Below are 25,224 nucleotides of genomic sequence, written 5' to 3'. Positions count from 1 at the left end.
AGCCCTTCAACTGAAAAATCCATGCAGTACTTTGTTTAATGACAATATATTTCAGTTTTCAGCACACTGTTCGGCTTACAAGTTGTAGTGGAGACTACAAGCAGATTTTAATGTCGTCTTTAGTGGTTTGAAAATCTAAGCACCACTCCATTTTCTTTCTCTGATTTGTTGTTTTGTTTTAAATGTCATACTCAAATATTCAGAAAAACATCAGAAACTTATCTCTTTTTTGGTTATTATTCCCACTCAATTGGTAGTACAGTCCTTCATTTGTAAATGAGAAGCCCCTGTGTTATGTATCTAAATATTTCTTTCTTTGGGGCCTCATTAGTGAAATTCACTGAGTGCAGACGAAGAGGTCACGGAATACTCACTCTAAACCTCTTCTGAAAGGTTGGAAGGACAATTCCCTAAAGAGTTGAACTTCTACTCACCATGATGTGTAGCTCCAACTTTTAGGAAAGCAATTGGAGATAGACTGGTGGAGGAGGTGCCTTGTTGAAATCTAGTGTCCCTACATATGGTAGGGGTGTGAAGATAGAGTAGCTGATATTGTAGGCTGTAGGTTTGATTAGTGACTGTGGAAGATGACCTGTCCTCGGTTTGAAATCTGAGTGAATTTCATTCAGCCCACTCCCTGCTTATTTGTCTTAGTTCTCAGTCCTTCTGTCCATTTATTCAGGCTTTGTGCAAGAATGCAGTGATATGCAGAAAACACATGGGATACACCGAAGTAACTATATGATGCAATATATGGCATCTTGTCTGATCATTTTTATCTTTAGTTAAGCCAGCAGGTTTTTTTAAACTGAACTACACCAGTAACTTCTTTGCACAGTTCTTTCTATGTAGACTTTCAAAATGCTTAATATTATTATAGATGTGGTCATAATAATAGTAATGATAATACTCTTAGACATTTACAAATAGCCATACACTGCTATTAGCAAATAATTAGTATATACATTAGAAGTATGTAAAGCCCCAAAATAGTTCTATGATCACCGATCATTACTTTCAATACTCCAGTACTGGCATGCGTATTAGTCAGCAGCATTCTATTATATAAATTACTGAAGTTTTGTAGGCTCTTAAACTTAAAAATCTCTATTTTAGAAAAATAAGTTTCACAGCAGCAGGCAGATACTTACTGTGAGACTGTCATGCCATTCATGTATTTATAAATAAAATGTTACCTGATAATAGTAGTCCATCATGATTGGTTAAATCAATAGCACACTTTTAATTTATGATTATGGAGTTACCCACAAGTGTGTACACACCATGAGCCGCAATTTCCATTTGCTGGCCACAAAGCAGACTCTTGGTTTATCTGGACATCCAACTGCAATTAGCACCATGTGGGAATGGCAAGGCCTCCATGTCACTCATGGTTATAGTGAATTATTTATAAGTATCGCTAAAAATGTGCTTTTGTCCTGGTGCACAATCTGTATGTATCTTTGTGTTTTGATTATAACTGTTCAACAATGGTCATTTATATTCTCTGCTTTGTGGTTGCAGTTCTTTTTTCTGAGAAGTAAGAAGTTAGTGTTTGTTTTCCAGGATATGTCCTCTCCTTTACTCCTCCTTGTAGGCAGTGCACTTCTGGGATCTTCCTTTTGGCGAAGAGGGCTCAAAACAGTTCTCATTCAGTGGCCCAAGTTCCCAAAAAGCTGAATTTGCTGCCTCTAGTGTCTGAGCAGATGCAGGTTGGATGTGGGTACAAGTCCTATCAGCATCCCTTACTGAAGAGTTGTTAGGTGCCTTATTGAGGAATCATTTATTGGCATGGACAGACTCGCTAATTATTGTGTAGCCCCTTTCCATATAGAAAAGTATTCGTTTATGGGCGAAATGTTCAGCTAAGCTGTGATAAAGCCACCCCTATAGTGTTTGGAGTCCTACTGGGATACAGATCAGCTGCCTGTGCTGCTTCTTTTAGGTCTGTCATCAGTCTTTGTTACTGCTGGCTCCTCGACAGAAATAAACAGAGCTGTTCTTGAATGATTCCTTTCTCTTAGATCTCAGGGGATAGTATAGGGTGAGCAGTGGTACGTTGGCCAAAGGGCTCTTGCGTGCGGAATTCCACATGATTCTAGTATGTTAACCCTTCCTATTTGAGGTGTTGTGGGGCCGTTAAGGGAGGTGATGTTATCTTTGTAATATTCAGTGTGTGGATGCCAACGCTGCATCTCCATCAGTGGGATCCAAGTGTTGTGGTAAGGCAATTTACCTAGTGCCGAGCTGGGTTTGTTTTGTGGCTGAAAGCGGGATGGCTGAGAGTAAAGCAGGATTAGGCGCACAGGTAACAGTTCTTGTCTTGAGCAAAAGAGCCAGAAGAAATAACAGATTGTTTTAGTTTCTTGCATCTCGATTACTCCTCCACATCCTCTTCTCTGGCCTGGACAAGAGCAGCCTTCCAGCAAGCACTTTTGTACTTTCTCCCATATTGCCTGGGAAGAGCCCCCCATAAACCTCTGCAGAGCTATCTCATTAACCCATTTCAGAGCCCTCTTTAAAATTCTCCTCTGCTGTGGTGCCCACGTGCTGAGACCACCACCTGTCGTGCCAACCACTATTGTCTCATTTCCTTGTACTCCTCTGTCCATATCCATCTGTTGTCGTATTGCAAAAAGTATGTAGTAATATGCTGCCTGTGATTCTTTCAAGTGCAACAACCTGTATGTGCAGTGAAACCTGGCCCCTGGGCAGGCAGGGCATTTACTGCAGTATGCACATAACCAAAGCCCTTTCCTCTCTTTTATGTGACCCCTGTCTCTTGTACTGTTCACTGGTCTCATTTCACTCCGGTTGTTGTCATTGTCAGATGAAGTCTCTGCTGAAGTTTATTTTGCTCATTTGAAGAAGAGTTTCAGCAAAAGCAATTAGATTCAGCTAACATTTATTCTGGCAAGATTACAAATATGGCAGTGTTATTCAAGTGCTTCTTTCTATTCTTTATGAATTATTTAGGATGCTTTACTAATGTTGAAATCTATCTGTGTGTGTGTGAGAGAGAGAGAGAGATTTAACAAAGGCATAGCCAACCCTTGTTTTTAAATGTTTCTCTTGATACCTTACGTTTCTGGACTTTCAAAGGGATATTTTTCCAGTAGGCAGTTTCAGTAGATGGTATCAGCTTATTAATTTGTTTTATTGTTTCACAGAAGGAAGACTTTCCCAGCACATCTGTCTAATCTGTCCAGCAATTTAACCAGCCAATCAAGAGCTACTTAGGTAAGTTAGCTGTTTGTGAACTAACAATGATAACATACAAACAGTTGCAAATATAATGTTAAGGGCTTTTTGTTTTATATAGAATTTTAAGCTGAAGGTTTGACATATCACCTTTTGTTCTTGAATAATATACTGTATATTAGCTAATCTGTGCTTGGGTTCATAACGATTGTATTGTTTGGAGGCTCTATGTAGAACTGAATGAAAGGATCAGTGAATTGCGATAGAGACGGGTAGCATGTTGTCTGGACCAAGATCAGACCAAGCTTAATAAAAGTGTCAATAGCTTGAACTGCACTGGGAAGTGAATAGGTAGCTATTGCAGATGTTGTATATTCCCTGTGGTTGACATTCATGAGCATTTGAGCAACTGCATTCTGCAGTAGCAGAATTTAGAGTAGCTGACAGGGTCAGACTTGAGGAAATCTCCTGGCAATAGTCAAAAGGTGGTGATGGTGTGGATGACCACTTTGGAGAGAGGGGTTTAATTATGTAGCAGACGGAATACCTGTGCTGTCTGTGAAGTCATTGAGGAATGAAAAGCCTGCTATTTGCAAACCTCCGTAACAAAGGCAGGGCATAACCCATTAATAAATAGGAGTGCAAACAGCGAGGGTACCCCTCCAGCTTTCTTTCTGTTTGTACTGACCTGGGTAACTGCCTCATGAAAGCAGAGCTAACAAAGGCCCAACAAAATCTGTAGTTCAGGTGATAGAAATGTAGCCGTGTTAGTCTGGGGTAGTTGAAGCAAAATGCAGGACAATGTAGCACTTTAAAGACTAACAAGATGGTTTATTAGATGATGAGCTTTCGTGGGCCAGACCCACTTCCTCAGATCACATAGTGGAAGAAAGTAGTCACAACCATATATACCAAAGGATACAATTAAAAAAAATGAACAAATATGAAAAGGACAAATCACATTGTGTGTTTGACTTTATTAGCTACTGACCCCACAGGGAACAGTGTGGATTTAAGATTGGTAGAATCTTGAGCCACCAGGATGAGAAATCTATGGAACTGATAATACATGTTTTTTATGTGGCCTATGTCGGGAAGAACTCTGATTGCATAGTCTCTGTCTGTTGCAACGGGAACTGAGATTTTAAGCACCCAGGGCAATCCATTTGGTTTGCTGTGACCTTATCTCACAACAGCATAACTCAACCTGCTCAGACCCCTTTCAATATCAGTTGTAGGGGAACAGCTGCCTGCCCATGTAAAGACTCCCAGGACAAAGTGTAAATCCCATTTATTACCTCTAAGTGTCCCCAGCCAGGGAGAGAAGCAATCCAGTCTATTAAAAATAATCAGCCACCTTTCCTAATAGTTCCCAAACCATACCACACTTTGGGTGTGTCTAAACTACACTCCTCCTCTGACAGAGGGATGTAGATTAGGCACATCACTGTTGCAAATGAAGCGGGGATTTAAATATCCCGCTCTTCATTTGAATAAAAATGGCCACCGCTTTTTGCCGATGCGGCACTTTGCCAGCAAAAAGCGACAGTCTACATGGGGATCGTTCAACAAAGAAAGCCTTTTCTGACCAATCCCTTATGCCTCGTGCAATGGTCGAAAAGGCTTTCCTTGTTGACCGATTCCCCCATTTAGACTGCCGCTTTTCTGGCAAAGTGTCACGTCGGCAAAAAGCGGCAGCCATTTTTATTCAAATGAAGTGTGGGATATTCAAATCCCCGCTTCATTTGCAATAGCGATGTGTCTAATCTACATCCGTCTGTTGGCAGAGGGGTGTAGTTTAGACACACCCTTTGAGTGGCCAGGTGCCACGTTAATCCAACCCACGCATGGAAATCATGTAGCTTTGTCCTGATTAATCTAGTACAATTAGGAGAAGGCCTTAGTATTACCCTCTCCCTCACCCCCCACTCTTCTCACACTCAAAACACACTCACCCTCAGGAGAGATGCACTCCACCTAAACATTGTAGAATGGACTGATTTGTACCATCAGAACCCTGGTATGAATTGACCCACTTCCATTGGCGCCTAACCAGCCCAACAAATCTCTGACCCCTTCCGTGGGCGTGATGGTCTTAAATATGGATTCTGCCACCCCATTCTGTGCTGGAGTGTCTATACAAAGCTGGGAACTCTAGAAAAGGCCCATTGAAGGATGGAAGCCAATGGAATAAGACTCCCTTCCCACATCCACTAAATTGTTGGCCATACAAGTATGCCAGTGCTAAACAAGACCAAACCCCTCTCATTTCTCAACCCTTATCTCTTCCTCTTTTCCACCCATCCGCTCGGAGTCGTTCAAGTGATACTCTGCAGCTAAATCACGTATGGGGAGGGGTTGAAGAAAAATATCCCTTTCCTGAAAATACTCGTGGGGCTGTGGTGCTTTGGGTGCAACCAATTATTGTTCTCACAGAAATTGTGGTTGGTTGAATTACTCCCAAGAGATACAGTAGCGAGCAATGGCCAGTCACTGTGGAACAGCAGCTAAGTCTTTCTTTGAATTCGGTAGGTTCTGAAGAAATGCTACACTATGAGATTATTGCAAAATAAGTTATTTCAAAATAATAACTCCCCAAATAACTATTTTGAAAAAGGCATTATTCCTCATCACAAGCAGGGATTATTATTTCAAAATAACAAGCCCATTATTTTGAAATAATTTTGAAATAACTGGCTTGCTGTGTGGATGCTCACCTGGTTAATTCGAAATAAGGGGAGTTAGTTCAAAATAACTCCCTAGTGTAGACAGGCTCCCATATGACTGGCAGCGAATGAGGCTTGTGGTATCTAGTGGAACAGCAAACTTGACTGTTGTTTATTGTTTAAATAATTGAAGGGCAGTACTGCTTGCTGAATACCTATGTACTATTCTTCATCTTTAGTCAGTAGAAAAAACACAGCTCCAGCCTCTCTATCCAGATTTCTTCTCAGGATCACTGGTGTTGTATGTGACTGATTTTGCTGTAGCATTTGGAAGTTTAGAAAAATGCACGGATGCCTAGGGACACTAGAACAATAGGGGTTATTTTAATAAGAAAAAAACATGTTGATTGACATTTCAAGGGAAATATAAACATTGGATTCACATCCTTCTTAGCACTTAGGTTTTCCAGTGTGATTGTGCTGCATTTCAGAGTATTGTAATATTGTAACATTTTGAATCATGTGGGACTTTGCATTTGGATGAGTGTCTAATAAGTAACGGTTATTAAATGTTGATTTCAGTATTTCAAACGGCAATGTTAAGACTTAATCTCTAGCAGTGGGTTGCAGTTTCTCCTACCCAAATGACAAGCAATAGCAGCTACTATATCAGTCCCTACTACTACTACTATTATAATTTGCTTCCAGTAACACCCACAGTGTACTCTTGCTCAATGAACAATTAGCTAGTCATGATCCTTACCCTGATGAGCCTGAAATCTAATTAGACTTATTCAAGATCACACAGCAAATCCACATGATAGAACAAGTTAAAAATAGAAGAGTCCAAACGACCTGTAGTTCTCTTCTAATCACTACACCTCCCTTCCCTTCCCCCCACTATATCACATTGCTTTAAATAACATCCACTTACAATTTCTATTCCTTTTCTGGTACCTACTTCTGATATTCCCAGAATTATTTGGTTTTCGTGTGAATCCACAGCACTATGAATAACACTTTCAGAAGTACCTTCATAAATTTAAGTTTTGTTGGCTTTCGATTTTCCTCATGTAGGCATTTCACTGTGACTGTTTGGAAATCAAAAAGAAATGGGTTTTTCCCCTCATCTGGTAAACATTTGTCAGACTTTCGCTCTTTGTCCTCTGAAGACCATAACAGTATAATAATTGAATAGGCTAGATGTATCTGCATAATCTCTGAGGGTATGTCTACACTACAAAGGTAATTCGAACTAACAGCCGTTAGTTCAAATTAACTTTAATAGCGGCTATACATACAAACCGCTATTTCGAAGCTAAATCGAACTAGCAGAGTGCTTAATTCGAACTAGGTAAACCTCATTCTACGGGGAGTAACGTCAAGTTTGAATTAAGGGCTGTGTAGCCACTTAATTCAAACTAGTTGGAGGCTAGCCCTTCCTAGGTTGCCCTGGTGTCCACTCTGGGCCAAACCAGGGAAACTTTTCTGCCCCCCTCCCGGCCCCAGAGCCCTTAAAGGGGCACGGTCTGGCTACAGTGCTCGTGCCAGTTGCAAGCCTGCCAGCACCCAGCCAGCAGACCGTGCATCTGGCACGGCATGAGCTAGCCACCCGCTGCCACCCAGCCCTCCGCCTCTTCATAGGGCCAGGCTGGCGGCTACCAAGAGCCTGACTGGGGCTGCAAGAGTCGGGCGCCCGTCTGGTCTAGTGCAGAGATCGTGGACCTCATTGAGGTTTGGGGGGAGGCCTCCAACGTCCACGACCTCCGCTCTAGGCACAGGAATGCGGCTGTCTAGGGCAGGATAACTGCCAGCCTGGCCACCAAAGGCCACATGCGAACCCAGGTGCAGGTTTGCATGAAAATCAAGTTGGTCCAGTGAGACCCCCAACCCTGAGCCAAGAACATAAGAATGGCCAAAGGTCCATCCAGCCCAGTAGCTTGTCTGCCGACAGCGGCCACCACCAGGTACCCTGGAGGGGATGGACCAAAGACAATGACCAAGCGATTTGTCTCGTGCCATCCATCTCCAACCTTCCACAAACAGAGGCCAGGGACACCTTTCTTACCCCCTGGCGAATAGTACTCCATGGACCCAACCTGTTATAGTTCTAGCCTTCACAGCCTCCTGTGGCAAAGAGTTCCACAGATTGACTATGTGCTGTGTGAAGAAGAACTTTCTTTTATTAGTTTTAAACCTGCTGTCCATTAATTTCATTTGGTGTCCTCTAGCCCTTATATTTTGGGAACTAATGAAGAACTTTTCTTTATTCACCCCGTCCACACCACTCGTGATTTTATAGACCTCTATCAAATCCCACCTCAGTCTCCTCTTTTCTAAGCTGAAAAGTCCCAGTCTCTTTAGCCTCTCTTCATATGGGACCTGTTCCAAACCCCTGATCATTTTAGTTGCCCTTTTCTGAACCCTTTCCAAGGCCTAAATATCTTTTTTGAGGTGAGGAGACCACATCTGTACACAGTACTGAAGATGTGGCGTACAATAGTTTTATACTTGCCCTCCTTCTTCCCCTGGCTTCCCCATTCCAGCTCCCTCCTCCCAGTTTTCCCCCTCCCCTCTCCCACCCTCTCTCTTCCCCTCTCCCACCTCCTTTTCCCAGTCTCCCCATAGGCTAATCCCCCCCCCCAGTTTTGTTAAATAAGGAGTGTTTCTATTTTTGAACACGTGTCCTTTATTGTATACATCAGGAAGGGGGGCTAGAGAAGGGTAAGTGAAAGGAGGTGAGGGAGGAATGGGGCATGAGCCCCCGATGGGGAGGACTGGGGTGGCTCTGCGGGCTCCTCGGGGTGGAAGCTCTCCTGCAGGGCCTCCTGAATCCTGACAGCCCCCCGATTGACCCCGCCCGGATGGCAGCCTGCGGCAAGTGCAGCCGGGCTGATGGCCGAGTGCTGTGATGTGCTGAGTGTGGGCACTCAGGGCACTTCAAGACAGGACTGCTTTGCTTTCCCTCCTCGAGTTAGACAAGCAAGCGGGGAACCCCTGAGAACTGTCTGTCCGGGGTGGGGGTCGGGTCCCTTTAAGCACAGCCCTCAGCTAGCCTGAGGCAACAGCTCCGCACTCTAAGTCCTAACCTGATGCCCTGCCGCCACTGGTTCCAGCCAGCCTTAACTTCGGTTCAGGGTCCACTCAATGTGGACATGCTATGTTGAATTAGCAAAAGGCTAATTTGAATTAGTTTTTAGGTCTAGATGCACTAATTCAAATTAGCTTATTTTGAATTAACTAATTCAAATTAAGTTAGTTCGAATTAGTGCTGTAGTGTAGATATACCCTTAGAGATTTAAAACCTGAAATTGTTTGAATAACTCTTCTAATGCTATGACCTTCAAAGATAGGACTTTTGTAAATATCTCTAATTTTGATGTTGTCTGCCCATCAGAAGAGACATGGCAGATGCACAATAACCTATGTTAAGGTTTGCAAATGAATTGCAGAAGCTCAGAAGAGCAGGCCAATACAAAGAAAAAACTGCCATTCTCTGTGGAGCCCTTAATAGTGTTGAAATTGTCAAGTCTCAGTAAGGAGGAAGGAAAAAAAGTGGTAGAAGCATGATTACCTTTGAAGAAGAAAACTCAGCTGATACAATGCATTTCTGGAGCATTTTTTTAAGGTGTTTAGGTAGTTAAATGCTGCTTGTTATTTTGTGTGTGTGTATATGTGTGTGTGCGTGTGTTTAAAATGGAAGCTATTTCTAACAAAGAATTATGTCTAAACCCATCGTTTTAATGGTGTTTCGGGACCCAGGAAGACCAATAGACGGTGTGTGCAATCTTGGATTAACCTTTGAGGAGGAAGTAGTTAACTTTGATGTTTTTACACTCTCTATTTTTTTAATTTGACAGCCTGTTTGAGCATCCCCTGTGTTCAGATAGGCTTTTGTCACTGACAGCAGCACCTTAAAAGTGTAAAAACCTGCCAAAGAGACTCACTCTTTGCAATAGGAGACAAGTAACCACCTGTTCCTTCATTTTAATCAGATACACATCATTGCAGCATGTCTGAGACATTTTTAGCAGAATTAGGTCTAAGGAAATATTAGAAGCAACAACGGGTATGTAAGGGTGATGTTATTACAGGAAGCCTTCACATAGTTTATTTTAAAAAATTAATTTCAGCTGTTTTATGTCAGATTCTGTTTTGCTTGTTAACTACCATACTGTCAATTGAAGGCAGTGAATGATTTACTCCATAATGTATTATCAGTTTTACAGCATGGATTGCCTACCAAGAGTTGTCACAATGTTGATCCAGCCTGTGTCTTTTGCTTAGGAAAACTGAATTTATCATCTTAATATAACATTTTGCTTTCCTTAATCCTGAGGCTAGGACCCTGAGTCTCTTTGACCAAAGGGTCAGAAGTTTTGAAAACCACCCCCCCCCCTTTTTTGCTTCAATGGAGCAGCTAATTGTTCTAAAGCAAAAACTAATGTGCCCTTTTGTTAAGGTGGTGGTTGGGAAATGTTACCTGGTAATGTAGCTTGTTAAACATTTTCTTTTTCCTAGTTGCAGAAACAATGATTGTGAGTACTTTAAAAAAGTCTGTAGGGGAGAGGGAACCAATATCTTGCTCTTTCCAGTTAACTACAGAATTATGAAGGCTTGGCTGCATCATAATTTGTTATACCCAGAGATGATAGACACAGGAAAGAAATTAAAGGTTGTCTAAAGTGGCCAAATTTGCAGAGTTTGGACAAAGCCTCATGAAGCATCTTATTTCTGTAGCTCTAATCTAATGTACCGAGTCACTTCTGGCTGCAGGTTTTTATACTCTGGACAAGTGTTAGAGACAGTTTTTTCCCATGGCTTGGATACATGAGGCTATCATAAAAACAAAGAGTGCTTTTTGGGGAAAAAAAAAATGTGTAGGTAGAAAGAGGGACAGTTGGCTAATTGCTGCCTCTGGAAACACATGTGCAGTTCCTCTGACCCAGTGGGATTACACATGTGTATTTGACGACAGAGTCTGGTTCATTAATGATAATTAGCTAAGCTGCGTTGTTTCCCCTCTTTGGCCATGTAACTAGTCCAAATTTGGGACCCTGCAGATATTCTGATCAGCTATAGAAATTGGCGGTATTCAGGTATTGTTTTGATGCAGTTTTGCTTATTTACAAAATGTACAAAGTCCTGTGTCCTTTGAACACAGGAAGAATCAAATAGCAAGTAACAGGTTTTTTAGCTCGCAGCACCAAGAGCAGTTTTTTCAGCCTCCATCCCCAACCCAAAAACGTATTCCAAAGTTTCTTCCAGTGGCTGCTACATAGTTTCAGCAGCTCCTTAAGTTGCTCCTCCCTCTTCATCTGTTTTGTCTCACTTGAGTTTCTATGTGATCTGTGACATTCTCTCTCTCTCTCTCTCTCTCTCCCCCTTTCTCTCCCAAAGTAAGTTAACATATTCCTTATTGTTTTATGGCTTGTCTGCTCTTAAAACAATGCAATTGCAGCGTTTCAGTGGAGACACGACCCACACTGACGGGAAGCATGTTCCCATTGGTGTAGGTCATCCACTTTCCCAAGAGGTTATAGCTAGGTTAACGGGAGAATTCTCACGTTGATTTAGCATTGTCTTCTGCTGGGGTTAGGTCAGTTTAACTGTGCTGCTAAGGCATGTGGGGTTTTCACACGCGTAGGTGACATGGTCCTGGTTTTAGCAGTGGGGTTGGACTTGATGACCTCCCGAGGACTCTTCCAACCCTATGATTCTATCTAGACCAGGCCTAAGATGGTCCATATATTCACACCCACATAAATTGAAGGGTGAGTTCACACTTACCAATCTCAATGGGGTTTTAACTCGACCAGTAACTTGCTCATCGGGGATGTTTATTCTGCAGTTAAACACCTGTGGCTGGTCCATGTCAGCTGACTCAGGCTGCTGGAGTTCGGTCTATGGGGGTGTTTAACTGTGGGATAGACATTTAGCTCTGAGCTGAAGCCCAGGTTCTGGGATTCTCACTCGTGGTAGGGTGGTGTCATTCTATGCACGGTCTCTGTGCAGTCCTTCCTCTGCATGAACAAAAAGGCTAAGATTATGCATGGCCCTTGCACATAAGTGACACGAGAGGAGAGCCTTGTTCTCCCCCCTTCTCCCCGTCAATAAACGCACTCTTACAAGGGATGTTAAGTATTGGTTAATTAACTAATTGAGTAATCGGGAATTTCCATTGACTACTCGATTAGTTGATAAGGGGGGTGCTCCTGTTGAGGCTCTCCACTCAAACTGCACCCGGTGGGCTCTTGCTACCGTTTCAGTGCAGAGCCACAGTGGTCCCAGGGGTGGTGCGAGCTAGAACTGTTCAGTCCCGGCTCATGCCGCCCCCAAGAAGTAACTGGGACCACCCCTAGGACCGCTGTGGCTCTGCACTTGAGCTCTTTCTACATTTTGGGTGTGTCTACACAGCAATTCTATTATTTTGAAATAACAGACGGCTTATTCCGACTTCTGTAAGCCTCATTCTATGAAGAATAACTCCTATTTCGAAATAGCTATTTTCGAACTAAGGCATGTGTTGACGCTCCACTGCTGCTATTTCGAAATAGAATGGCTCTGGAGAGGGGCTTAAGTTATTCTTCCCAGGGCTCTAAATCGAGAGAGCACGTCTACATTAGGGAAACCTGCGTCGGACTAATTTTGAGGCTTCCCTGCAGTGTAGACATGCCGTTTTGAAATAAACTATTTTGGAATAACTATTCTGGAATAGCTTATTCCAAAATAACTGTGCAGTGTAGACGTAGCCTTCAAGTGCAGAGCCTCAGCGGGGTTAGTTCCTGGTGGCAGCACGAGCCGGGACTGCTGTGGCACTGCCTCCCCGTCCATCTCCAACGCACCACGGAGAGGATTCTGGGGGGCTTTTAAGCTGGCTCCCCCCAGCACTGGCTCCTTCTCACCTCCCCCTTGCTGCTTCTGATGTAGAGGAAGGGACTAGTCGAATAATCACTCGACTAGTTGCTTACGTCCCTAGGCTGGACTAGAGGCAGCAAGAGGGGGTAAGGGGGAGTACTTCAAAGCGACAGCGCCAGACTGAGTCCGGGGTCCCAGGCTCCGTGTGGCGCTGCTGCTTTGAAAAGCTGCCGCAGCATTTCAAAGGGGCAGCATCGCACAGCTGATCCTGGGCTCCGTGCGGTGCCGCCCCTTTGAAATGCCGCCGTGGGGTTTCAAAGCGTCAGCGCTGCACGGAGCTGGCTCCGTGTGGTGCTGCCACTTTGAAACGCCAGCATTTCAAAGCAGCAGCACCGCACTGAGCCTGGAGTCAGCTGGGGAGTCCCCAGCTGAACCCGGGATCCTCCGGCATTTCCGAGCAGCAGTGCCGAGCTCAGTGCAGCTGTCCCAGCCCTGCCACTTTTGGGAGGATGGAGCTGGGCCCTCCCCACTTTGCTGAGGGGCCCAACGAGTCTGTTGGTTCACCTGTGAGTGTGTCTTGCAGAATTGGACCCGGTATTGGTGTGTCTACCTCTCTGAGCCATTAAGAACAAATGAATCCATGTGGCTAAAGCTAACACTACGATTCTATTACTATCTCTGAAGCAGACCTCCATGGAAGTTATGCAATTAATAGTATTAAATTCATCCATCTTAGGTATATCTCCATATGTATATCTCATAGAACTGGAAGGGACCTTTAAAGGTCATTGAGTCCCGTCCGCTGCCCTCACGCCTGACAGATTTGCCCCAGATACCTAAATGGCCCCCTCAAGGATTGAACTCACAACTTTTAGTTTAGCAAGCTGTGGTAAGATGAGCGGGCGTGGGGTGAGGGGCCACCTCTGTCTTCCGCTAGCCTGTGCCTCTTTCCCTTCTGTCTCTGCCCCTCTTGCAGCGGCCGCTGTGCCCTGGCTTGCTCTCAGCCGGGGAAGGGGAGGTCTCTCAACCCTCTGCCCCACTCACAGGCCGGCGGCAAGGGTTTGTCCTCCGGCGGGCTCGGACCGCATTGCTCCTTGAGCGGGGGGGGATCGGGGACTTCAGCCAACTGCACCCGTCCTCGGGTCCCGAGGGTGGGTCGTCCCGCTCTGGGGCTGGGCTGGGGGAGACCAGCGCTCTCCCTCCGGCACTGCGGCGTTGCTCCTCCGGCGGTTGCCTGCGGGAGTAGAGGGAATGCCGCCAGCCCCCTCCCCTTCCGGATCCTCCCCCTTTTGAGCCGGCACACCTGAGACGTGCAGCTCCGTCCCCCGTCCACCTCCTCCCGGGTCCTATCGCCTGCCACGGGCGGCGCGCCTTCCGCCGTGCGCACCTGCCTGGCTGCCTCCCTGCTCAGCGGCCTCAGCTCCAGCCAGCCACTCTCCCCAGGGCCCCGCGTCACCCGGCGCCTCGGCGGGGGCACAGACGGCAGTGCGGGGAGCGTCTTCCCCGTCACACAAGCCAATGCTCAAACCACTGAGCTATCTCTCCCTCTTTTACATCCTTTTTGCTTTAGTATCCTGGAACCAACATGATTACAATACCGCATACTACACCTGTGTACTTGATTAAAAATATCTGCCTATTTGTTTCTCTTCTCTTCTCTTCTCTTCTCTTCTCTTCTCTTCTCTTCTCTTCTCTTCTCTTCTCTTCTCTTCTCTTCTCTTCTCTTCTCTTCTCTTCTTTCTCTTCTCTTCTCTTCTCTTCTCTTCTCTTCTCTTCTCTTCTCTTCTCTTCTCTTCTCTTCTCTTCTCTTCTCTTCTCTTCTCTTCTTTCGCACCTCATGAGAGAATTGTGTCAATTTTATGCCAATTATCCATGGAAATTCGTAGCAGCCACTGAATAAAGTGCAGTGCTTGAAGTTTATTTAGTACAGGCAGTCCCTGGGTTACGTACAAGATAGGGACTGTAGGTTTGTTCTTAAGTTGAATCTATGTAAGTCGGAACTGGCGTCAGCCACTGCTGAAACTGATCAGTTTCAACCGTGGCTGAATCTGGACGCCAGTTCTGACTTACATACAGATTCAACTTAAGAAACCCAGGCGTCCCCAAGTCAGCTGCCGCTGAAACTGATCAGTGGCTGATTCCAGGAAGCCTGGGGCAGAGCAACTCTGCCTCGCGCTTCCTGTAGTCAGCTGCTGGTCAGTTTCAGCAGCGGCTGACTTGGGGACGCCTGGGGCAGAGCAGCTGGGGTGCTACTGGGTTGCTCCAGTAGCGCCGCTCCTTGGCGCTACTGGAGCAACCCAGCAGCACCCCAGCTGCTCTGCCCCAGGCGTCCTGATTCAGCCGCTGCTGAAACTGACCAGCAGCGACTGAATCAGGACGCCTGGGGCAGAGTAGCTGGGGTGCTGTGTGGGGAAAATCAAATAACTCCAATTGTGTCAAAGGGGGGACTGTGCAGAAATCAAAACTCTCTAAAAGAAAACTGCTGTAAGGTTTAAAAAGTTTTCCAGGCCTCTCTCCCTGTATCAGAGTGAAATCAAATTAACTCTAATCAAAGACCCTTACGAATGACTATCTCAAATTCATGGAGACTCCTAGTCTGTCACAAATTATCATGTAAACCCTTATCTTTGTTACAGTTTGCCTTGTAGACTCCTCCACTCAAGTTCTCATGTGGCTTTGTGTACTGTAAAAACTTACTTCTAGCACTCCTGGGGTGAACAGAAGTCTCAGAGTACTTCTGCTGAGACTTTGATATGTTAAAGAAGAACAATCCACAACTGAACTGTCTAAACATTCTGTATATAGGATACCTGAATCTGTCTGTCAGGGCTGCTGCTTCACTCTTGGAAGTGACAGCCTGCATGCATGCATCATAAAGTTTTCTCTTCTAGGTTTCTCTCCTGCCTCACTGATTTGACCTCCGGCCTCGGACCCTTCTGGGGGCTCTGTACCCCAGGGGAGCGAGATTTCCCCCTCAGCTGCCGGGTTGGTCTGGAGCGGCGCTGCGGGACCAACCCGGCAGCCCCCAACTGCTCTACCCCAGAGGTAGGCAAGAAAAGCCTGGTCTGCTGGGGGGGGGGGCACTAGCTGCACCCCTCCCCCCCCCCCAGCAGACCAGGGAGACGGGGGTGGCGGGACCGCCCAAGTCCTCCACGGCTTTGCTCCGTCTCCCTGGTCTGCTGACCTGGGAGACGCAGAGCAAAGCCGCAGAGCACGCGGGCAGCGGTTCAGTCCAGGCGCGCCGCGGCTGTCCCACTGCTGGCGTGCTCCTAGGCTTTGCTCCCCATCTCCCTGGTCTCCCTGGTCTGCTGGACTGCAGGGAGACGGGGAGCAAAGCCTTGGAGCGCGCCCGCAGCGGGACAGCCCAGGCGCACTTGGGCTGTCCCCTTGCAGGCGTGCTCTGCGGCTTTGCTCCCCGTCTCCCTGGTCTGCTGGTCGGGAGACGGGGAGCAAAGCCGCGGAGCATGCCTGCAGGGGGACAGCTCAAGCGCGCCCGGGCTGTCCCGCTGCAGGCGTGCTCCAAGGCTTTGCTCCCCGTCTCCCTGCAGACCAGGGAGATGGGGAGCAGCTTTTCTCGCCCCAGAAGACGGGGGCAGCGGACCGCGGACATAAGTCGGATCCGCGTAACTTGGGGACTGCCTGTATTGCATACTATTTGCATTCATAAAATGTCAGAGAGGTCTAATTTTTAATGTATAATAATTTTTAAACTTGTCCTTAAGAAAACAGATACATTCAGAGGTAGGTGTGTGTGTGTGTGTGTGTGTGTGTGTGTGTGTGTGTGTGTGTGTGTGTGTGTGTGTGTGTGTGTGTGTGTGTGTGTGTGTGTGTGTGTGAAAATATATTTTCATTATAGCAACCTAACTGTTTGTTTGTCTGCTTCCAAAGAAACAAAAAAAAGAACACCCCACAAAAACAAAAAAGCAGACTTTTTGCCGTTTTAGTATCCTGGCAGTTTAACTCAGTATGAAACAGACCCATGTGAGGGTGGATTTGTTTGCTAGGTAAAACATCTCTATTGGAGTAGATACCTTGACTCCAGACCAGGAAGCTTAGTCATGGTGAGTGGCTACGTTGGCATGACAAGGGGGAAAATGCATGATCTACTTGGTTGCACTCCATTGTAGAGAGATGTTTCCTGATGACGCCTGAAAGTAAGGATTAATAAACACTATTGTTATCCCCAGCTGGCTTCCTACAATGCTATAATGCTACTCAAACTGATAGTAGACTATCCTAATGCAAACAGGCTATCTTTCTTCAAGCCTGCAATACTCCTGGATTGTAAGGATCTTTTTGTTTTTTCAAAGTTGGTATCTTAGTCTCAGGTGGTTTGAATCTCTCGGCAGTCCTGTATAACTAGAAAATGTATGATACAGGATTTTTTTCCCTGTAGTACTTTTGAGTTGATATGGGATGACAGTATTATTTCAGGCCGGCGGTCAGTCTAAGAAGGTTTCCATGGAGATTAATGATGTCATAGAGAAGCAAAGTCAGAGTGCAGTTTGCTAAAAAAGCAAGCCTCAATTGTGGTGTTGGAGAAGTAAAGTCTTTTGCCGGTAAGAAAAAGAAAAGGGAGTCCCAGCTTTTCTCTGTAGGAAAAAATAATCCCTGAAAAATATATTTTCTCAGTAGTTGCCCTTAGTCTGTGCTTAATATGTTCTACAGTAGAACTCATGCAGTGTGGTTGTTTTCATATAGTTGAACCAAATATTTTATATAATTATTTCAGACACGGGATGCTGTGTTTCTAGCATCTCTCATCATCTGCTTTAGTTTTGATAGATGTTCTTTTTAATAATGTGCAGAGTGGTCTCATATATTATCTTACTGAGCCAACTGGCTTTTGCTGCGTGCACTGAATTGTCTTGTGTTAGGGGTGATGCCTAGGTTTTCCCTTGCATGTATTTAAATGTCATGAACATCGGAATTAGAGTGGTATACAGCCTGCTTGATATTCTAATACAGGCAGTCCCTGGGTTACGTACAAGATAGGGACTGTAGGTTTGTTCTTAAGTTGAATCTGTATGTAAGTCGGAACTGGCGTCCTGATTCAGCCGCTGCTGAAACTGACCAGCGGCTGAGTACAGGAAGCCGGAGGCGGAGTTGCTCTGCCCCGGGCTTCCTGGAATCAGCCGCTGATCAGTTTCAACAGCGGCTGAATCTGGACGCCAGTTCTTACATACAGATTCAACTTAAGAACCCCAGGCGTCCCCAAGTCAGCTGCTGCTGAAACTGATCAGCGGCTGATTCCAGGAAGCCCGGGGCAGAGCAACTCTGCCTCGGGCTTCCTGTAGTCAGCCACTGGTCAGTTTCAGCAGCGGCTGACTTGGGGACGCCTGGGGCTAGGCAGCTGGGGTGCTGCTGGGTTGGTGCAGTAGCGCCCAGAGCGGCGCTGCAGGACCAACCGGCAGCGCCCCAGCTGCTCTACCACAGGCGTCCGGAGAAAAGCCTGGTCTGCTGGGGGGTGGGGGGGGGGGGAACACACTAGCTGCGCCGCCCTCCCCCCCCCCCCCCAGCAGACCAGGGAGACACGGGCGGCGGACCGAGACGCACCGCGGTCCCGCCGCCCGGGTCCTCCGCGGCTTTGCTCCGCGTCTCCCTGGTCTGCTGGTCTACTGGAGACCAGCAGACCAGGGAGATGGGGAGCAAAGCCTCGGAGGACGCCGGCAGCGGGACAGCCGCGGCGCGTCTGGGCTGTCCCGCTGCCCGCGTGCTCCGCGGCTTTGCTCTGCGTCTCCCTGGTCTGCTGGGGGGCTCCCCGCCCCCCCAGCAGACCAGGGAGACGTGGAGCAGCTTTTTTCGCCCCGGAGGACGCGGGCGGCGGGACCACGGCGCATCTGGGCATCCCGCCGCTCCCGTCCTCCGGGGTGAGAAAAAACATAAGTCGGATCCGCGTAACTCGGGGACTGCTTGTACTTAAGTTGCCACTGGAGTGAAAAACAGGTGAAATCAGAAAATTAAAGTACTGTGAACTTCATACCGAATAACAAGATCAGAACATTTGGATCTCAAAATGTGCCCTACAAGTAACTGAAAACTATTACAGTTGACTGAGGAATTCCATGTTTTAAAAAAAAAATCCGTCAGTCCATGATGGAGAGATTACGAATAATCAATTGAATGTGTTAAAATGATACCGATAGCAGTAAAGATAAGAACTATTAATGGCTGGGATTTCTGAAAGCACCTAACGCCGATAGATGCCTGTTTCCTATTGAAATTCAGTAGTGTTGCTGGTGAGTTTCTATTCCAGATTGATGGGCAGTTCCTTGTCAGTCAATCACAGGTATCCCATTGTTGCCCTGGGTTTTGTGTGTCATTCACCTGACAGAAGATACCTTACCCCTCAGTTCCACAACCAGAGGGATGGTTTGTGCTACTTCAAAGCCTTTTCCAAAGATAAAGGTATCACAGATAAAAATAAAAGTAGTTTAACTTTTGCCCTTCTCTTAGTTTTGGGTGGGCAAGCATAGGAAAAAGGACTCTTAAAACAGGGAGTAATTTCTTTTTTTTTCTTCTTCAGACTTTGAACCGGGGTCTATTTTTCAGCGTGTGTAAATTATTCTGTACATTGCAATTATGTCTGCAGTCTCCACCTGAATTTGGGGGCCCACTTTATATGTACTGAAGAGTTGCCCCAGGTTGTTTTCAATCTACATGGAAAAGATAGATAAAAGATTAGTAGAATACAAATACTTCTCCTAGTCTGCAGATGGAGACTTGAGTCAGTAAGGCAGATAAAGTGATTTACCCGCGGTCACACAAGAGGTCTCTGGGAGAGAACTCAGTTCTCCAGAGTCATAGTTGAGGACCTTGGCCACAAGACCATAAAAAGGTGGTTTGGTGTGTGGGATATGGCTGAAATACCCACATAAGATGATTTAATTTGCAGGATAAAGAAATTTAGAATTCTGCAAATTGTACCTCACGTGTGCAATGGGGTGTACCCAGTCTTTTAAAAATACAGGGAGACAGGTGATCCCATTTCAGGGTGTTAGAATAAACAAAGGTTCAGAAAGTAGCCTGGTAGGGGGAAAAGAGGAAGTGTTCCTGGCGAAAGAGGAGATGGAGGAGGAAGGAAAACCCCAAGATACTGTTCCTTTAAGGGCCCAGAATCAGGAGACCTGTAATATATTGTTCCGCTCTCTTCCAGCTGATAGTAGAGGGCACTTTATAGACTGCCTCCCCTTTTAGAACGGGAGACATTGACAGGAGAAGGAAGCCAGAGCCAAGCAGCAGCCGCAAAAGGCTTTGGGACAGGCAGCTTTGTGTAGACCAGACTGACAGAGAGAATTCTGGGCAATGGCCGTAAGAACCGTGGAATTGAGAGTATGGTCTGTGCTGGGGGCATATTGACGGTTGTTTGGATGATTTCATGGTTAGGGTCTGTCAGGACTACGTGAACTTTATTTGATATTAAAGAAGCCCTGGGTAGGGTGCTGTGAGCCTCAGCAGAGACGGTGGACTGCTTAAGGGACCCCCAAGAGGTGAAGAATGGGGGCAAGTGCCTGCAAAACAACCTCTGGCCACTAGAGGGCGCTCAGTAAGCGCCCACTTTGCTAACAATGAGTATTTATTACTCAGATGAGTATTCCCACTGATGGCTACTATGTGAGCAAAGGACCATTGAGAAGACTCATAATTTGCATGCAGGGTTGCCAACTTTCTAATGGCACAAAACTGAACACCATTAACCCCGCCCCTTTTCTTCCCGCTCTCCTCCCTCTGTAGCGCACTCTCCGTCACCCTCACTCATTTTCACCAGTTTGGATGCTGAGATGCAAAAGGGATTTCTGAGCTGGGGCTGAGAGGTTTGGTGTGCAGCAGTGGGCTCTGAGCTGGAGCTGAGGAGGTTGGAATGTGGGAGAAGGTGCAGGCTCTGGAAGTGAGTTTGGGAATACGTCTACACTGCATGGCTATTTTGGAATACTGGAAGTATCCCAAAATAGTTACCCTGCATCTACATAAGCCTCTTTCAAAATAATGGGCATGCTGTTTCGGCATCCCGGTAACCCTCGTTCCACAAGAGATAAGGGATGTCTCGAAACAGTGCGTTATTTCAAAATTTGGTGCTGTATAGATGAGCCAATTTCAAAATAAGCTATTTAAAAATAATTTGAAATAAGATATGCAATTTTGTAGTGCAAATTGCGTATCTTATTTCAATTTTAGGGTGCTTTGTAGATGCACTTTGGGTGCTGTAGGGGATTCCAACCTGGGATACACAGGGTTGCTGTGTGGTTTGAGGTGCGAGGTCTGGGAGGGAGTTAGGGTACAGGAGAGGTTTCTGACCGGGAATACAGTCTTCAGGGTGCAGGCTCCAGCAAGGCAGCTCTTACCTCATGTGGCTCCTGGTTGATGGTACGGTAGGGCTAAGGCAGGCTCCCTGCCTGCCCTGGCTCCATGCTGCTCCTGGAAGTGGCCAGCATGTCCAGCCCCTAGACAGAGGCATGGCCAGGCAGTTCTGTATGCTGCCCACACCCACAAGCACTTCAGCTCCCATTGGTTGTTGTTCCCAGCTAATGGGAGCTACAGAGTGTGCACTGGGTGCGAGGGCAGTGCGGGCAAGGGCAGCCAGTTACCAAAGTACCCAAACCATGTGAATTTCTATTTTTATTGCTTATTCAGAAACCAGACACTTACACTCTTAGGGTATGTATACATTTCAACCCTCTTTCGAGAGAGGGATGCAAATATAGACATTCAATATTGCAAATGAAGCTGGGATTTAAATATCCTGTGCTTCATTTGCATATTCATGGTATGGTGCTATTTCGAAATAGCGCTATTTTGAAAAAAGAAACGCTATCTAGACATGGTTATTTTGAAAGAAAACCCTTCTTGTAAAATATCCCTTATTCCTCTTAAAACGAGGTTTACCAGTTATTTTGGAAGAAGGGTTTTCTTTCGAAATAACCACGTCTAGATGGCGTTTCTTTTTTTCGAAATAGTGCCATAAGACAAATATGCAAATGAAGTAGGGATATTTAAATTCCGGCTTCATTTGCAATTTCGAATGTCTACATTTGCATCCTCTCTTGAAAGAGGGTGCAAGTGTAGACATACCCTTAGTTTTACATTTTGGAAAAAGGAATTCCCTTGAGACTTTTGTCAGATTTCAACAGAAAAGGACTTTCTTTTTCAAGCATTCGCTCTCGTCCATTCCAATTAGGTATGTGTATGCCACATGCATGATCATTGGAAGGTTTTTCCTCTAGCAGTACCTGTTGGGTCATAGAATCATAGAATAATAGGACTGGAAGGGACCTTGAGAGGTCATCGAGTCCAGCCCCTCCGTCCTCAAGGCAGGACCAAGCTCCGTCTACACCATCCCTGACAGATGTCTATCTAACCTGTTCTTAAATACCTCCAGAGAGGGAGATTCCACCACCTCCCTTGGCAATTTATTCCAATATTTGACCACCCTGACAGTTAGGAATTTTTTCCTAATGTCCAATCTAAACCTCCCCTGATGCACTTTAAGCCCATTACTCCTTGTCCTGTCCTCAGAAACCAAGAGGAACAAATTTTCTCCTTCCTCCTTGTGACACCCTTTTAGATATTTGAAAACCGCTATCATGTCCCCCCTTAATCTTCTTTTTTCCAAACTAAACAACCCAGTTCATGAAGCCTGGCTTCATAGGTCATGTTCTCTAAACCTTTAATCATTCTTGTCGCTCTTCTCTGTACCCTTTCCAATTTCTCCACATCTTTCTTGAAATGTGGCGCCCAGAACTGGACACAGTACTCCAGCTGAGGCCTAACTAGTGCAGAGTAGAGCGGCAGAATGACTTCACGAGTTTTGCTTACAACACACCTGTTGATACAACGTAGAATCATATTTGCTTTTTTTGCAACAGCATCACACTGTTGACTCATATTCAACTTGTGGTCCACTATGACCCCTAGATCCCTTTCCGCCATGCTCCTTCCTAGACAGTCGCTTCCCATCTTGTATGTATGGAACTGATTGTTCCTTCCTAAGTGGAGCACTTTGCATTTCTCTTTATTAAACCTCATCCTGTTTACCTCTGACCATTTCTCTAACTTGCTAAGGTCATTTTGAATTATGTCCCTATCCTCCAAAGAAGTTGCAACCCCACCCAGTTTGGTATCATCTGCAAACTTAATAAGCGTACTCTCTATCCCAATATCTACATCATTGATGAAGATATTGAACAATACGGGTCCCAAAACAGACCCTTGCGGCACTCCACTTGTTATCCCTTTCCAGCAGGATTTAGCACCGTTAACAACAACTCTCTGACTACGGTTATCCAGCCAATTATGCACCCACCTTATCGTGGCCCTATCTAAGTTATCTTTGCCTAGTTTATCAATAAGAATATCATGCGAGACCGTATCAAATGCCTTACTAAAGTCTAGGTATATGACATCCACCGCTTCTCCCTTATCCACAAGGCTCGTTATCCTATCAAAGAAAGCTATCAGATTAGTTTGGCATGACTTGTTCTTCACAAACCCATGCTGGCTATTCCCTGTCACTTTATTACCTTCCAAGTGTTTGCACATGATTTCCTTAATTACCTGCTCCATTATCTTCCCTGGGACAGACGTTAAACTGACCGATCTGTAGTTTCCTGGGTTGTTCTTATTCCCCTTTTTATAGATGGGCACAATATTTGCCCTTTTCCAGTCTTCTGGAATCTCCCCTGTCTGCCATGCTTTTTCAAAAATCATAGCTAAAGGCTCAGATACCTCCTCTATCAGCTCCTTGAGTATCCTGGGATGCATTTCATCAGGACCTGGTGACTTGCTGACATCTAACTTTCCTAAGTGATTTTTAACTTGTTCTTTTTGTTTCCTATCTTCTAAACTTACCCTCTCTCTGCTTGTATTCACTACGTTAGGCACACCTCCAGACTTCTCGGTGAAGACCGAAACAAAGAAGTCATTGAGCATCTCTGCCATTTCCAAGTTTCCTGTTACTGCTTCTCCCTCCTCACTAAGCAGTGGGCCTACCCTGTCCTTGGTCTTCCTCTTGCTTTTAATGTATTTATAAAAGGTCTTCTTGTTTCCCTTTATGCCTGTAGCTAGTTTGATCTCATTTTGTGCCTTTGCCTTTCTAATCTTGCCCCTGCATTCCCGTGTTGCTTGCCTATATTCATCCTTTGTTATTTGTCCTAGTTTCCATTTTTTATATGACTCCTTTTTTATTTTGAGATCATGCAAGATCTCCTTGTTAAGCCAAGCTGGTCTTTTGCCATATTTTCTATCTTTCCTACACAGCGGAATTGTTTGCTTTTGGGCCCTTAACAATGTCCCTTTGAAATACTTCCAACTCTCCTCAGTTGTTTTTCCCTTCAGTCTTGCTTCCCATGGGACCTTACCTACAAGTTCTCTGAGCGTGTCATTTGTGGAGCTCCCCTGGAGTGGTGCCTTTATGGCAGTGGATATAGGTCTTTACGGACCCACCGCCTGCTAACTTTCTTCTTACCACCAGTGATGGTTGTTGGAACAGCTCAGTCTTGCTGTCTACAAGTGGCTATCCAGCAGTCTTTCTTGAATAGTTGTTGTAAAGAGTGAGTTAACAAGTGAGTTAATTAGCTACCTAGTTAGCTGGTTTGTTAGTTCATTTTTAGCTGCAGCATCTTCCCCATTTTCCTTTCCCCAGACCTCGCTTCTAGGGATTTAGGCTCTGTGCAAAGTGCCTGAAGCCTATGTACATGGTGATCTTCATGACTCCTTCCTCAAGTAACTCAAGGAGGGCTATCAGGTAGATAAGTGCAAGATTTGCTCAGGCTTTAAGGCCAAAACAAAGGAGAGACACTCTTGCCTAGAGCTCCTCCTAATGCAGGGGCGGGCAATACTTTTTGATGGGTGGCCACTCCAAGATTTCGGAAAGTGGTCAAGGGCCACACTCTTCCATGATAGTAATGGAGCAGGTGCGGGGTCTGGGATGGAGGTTGAGTGCAGAAGGGAGCTTAGGGTAAGGCATTGGGGTGCAGGAGGGAGAGTAGGGTCTGGGAAGGAGGTTGGGTGAAGGAGGCGGTTGTGACCTAGGGCAGGAGACTGGGGTGCAAGAGGTAGGGTTGTGAGCTAGGGCAGGAGGGGATTGTGATCTGGGGCAGGGCATTGGGGCAGGGCATCTGGGGCAGGGCATTGCTAGATCTGGGAGGAGGTATTGGTGTAGGAGGGGGGCAGAGGGTTGGGGAAGAGAACAGCTGGGGTGCCAGAGGCGGGCTCTGGCCAGGAGACTTTCCAGCCAGCAGCCCAACCAGCGTGCCTGTCTACAGAGCTAAATGCTTGTAGAGCTTAACACGTTTCTCAGCCAACCTGCTTGCTTGCCTGCCCTGTGCCTCCCCAGGCTGCAGGGCCGTGTGCTTGTGTGAATAACTGAGCCAGAGGGGAGGGAGGCGTGGTGCTTTGTGCTGCCTGTGGCACCTTTTAGAATAACAGACATGCATCTGACAAAGTGGGTCTTTGCCCATGAAAGCTTATGCTCCAATACAACTGTTAGTCTATAAGGTGCCAC

The 25,224-nt window shown here is 45.9% G+C and overlaps 1 protein-coding gene across 12 annotated transcripts in view; it reads left to right on the top strand.

Moving 5' to 3' along the window:
* Positions 1-25,224, top strand: part of PLCB4 (phospholipase C beta 4) — a 333,392-nt gene that overhangs the window by 111,922 nt on the left and 196,246 nt on the right. For all 12 annotated transcript variants that reach the window (XM_075925708.2, XM_075925695.2, XM_075925700.2 and 9 more), the window contains one exon: positions 3,171-3,240. The gene's annotated coding sequence lies outside the window, so the exon portion shown is untranslated. The remainder of the gene's footprint in view (positions 1-3,170; positions 3,241-25,224) is intronic.

Source organism: Pelodiscus sinensis, chromosome 3, assembly GCF_052426305.1.
Source record: "Pelodiscus sinensis isolate ZL-2025 chromosome 3, ASM5242630v1, whole genome shotgun sequence".
NCBI classification, from domain to species: Eukaryota; Metazoa; Chordata; order Testudines; family Trionychidae; genus Pelodiscus; species Pelodiscus sinensis.
The sequence above is the reverse complement of the archived record's forward strand: the minus strand, read 5'-3'. Positions and strand labels throughout refer to the sequence as shown.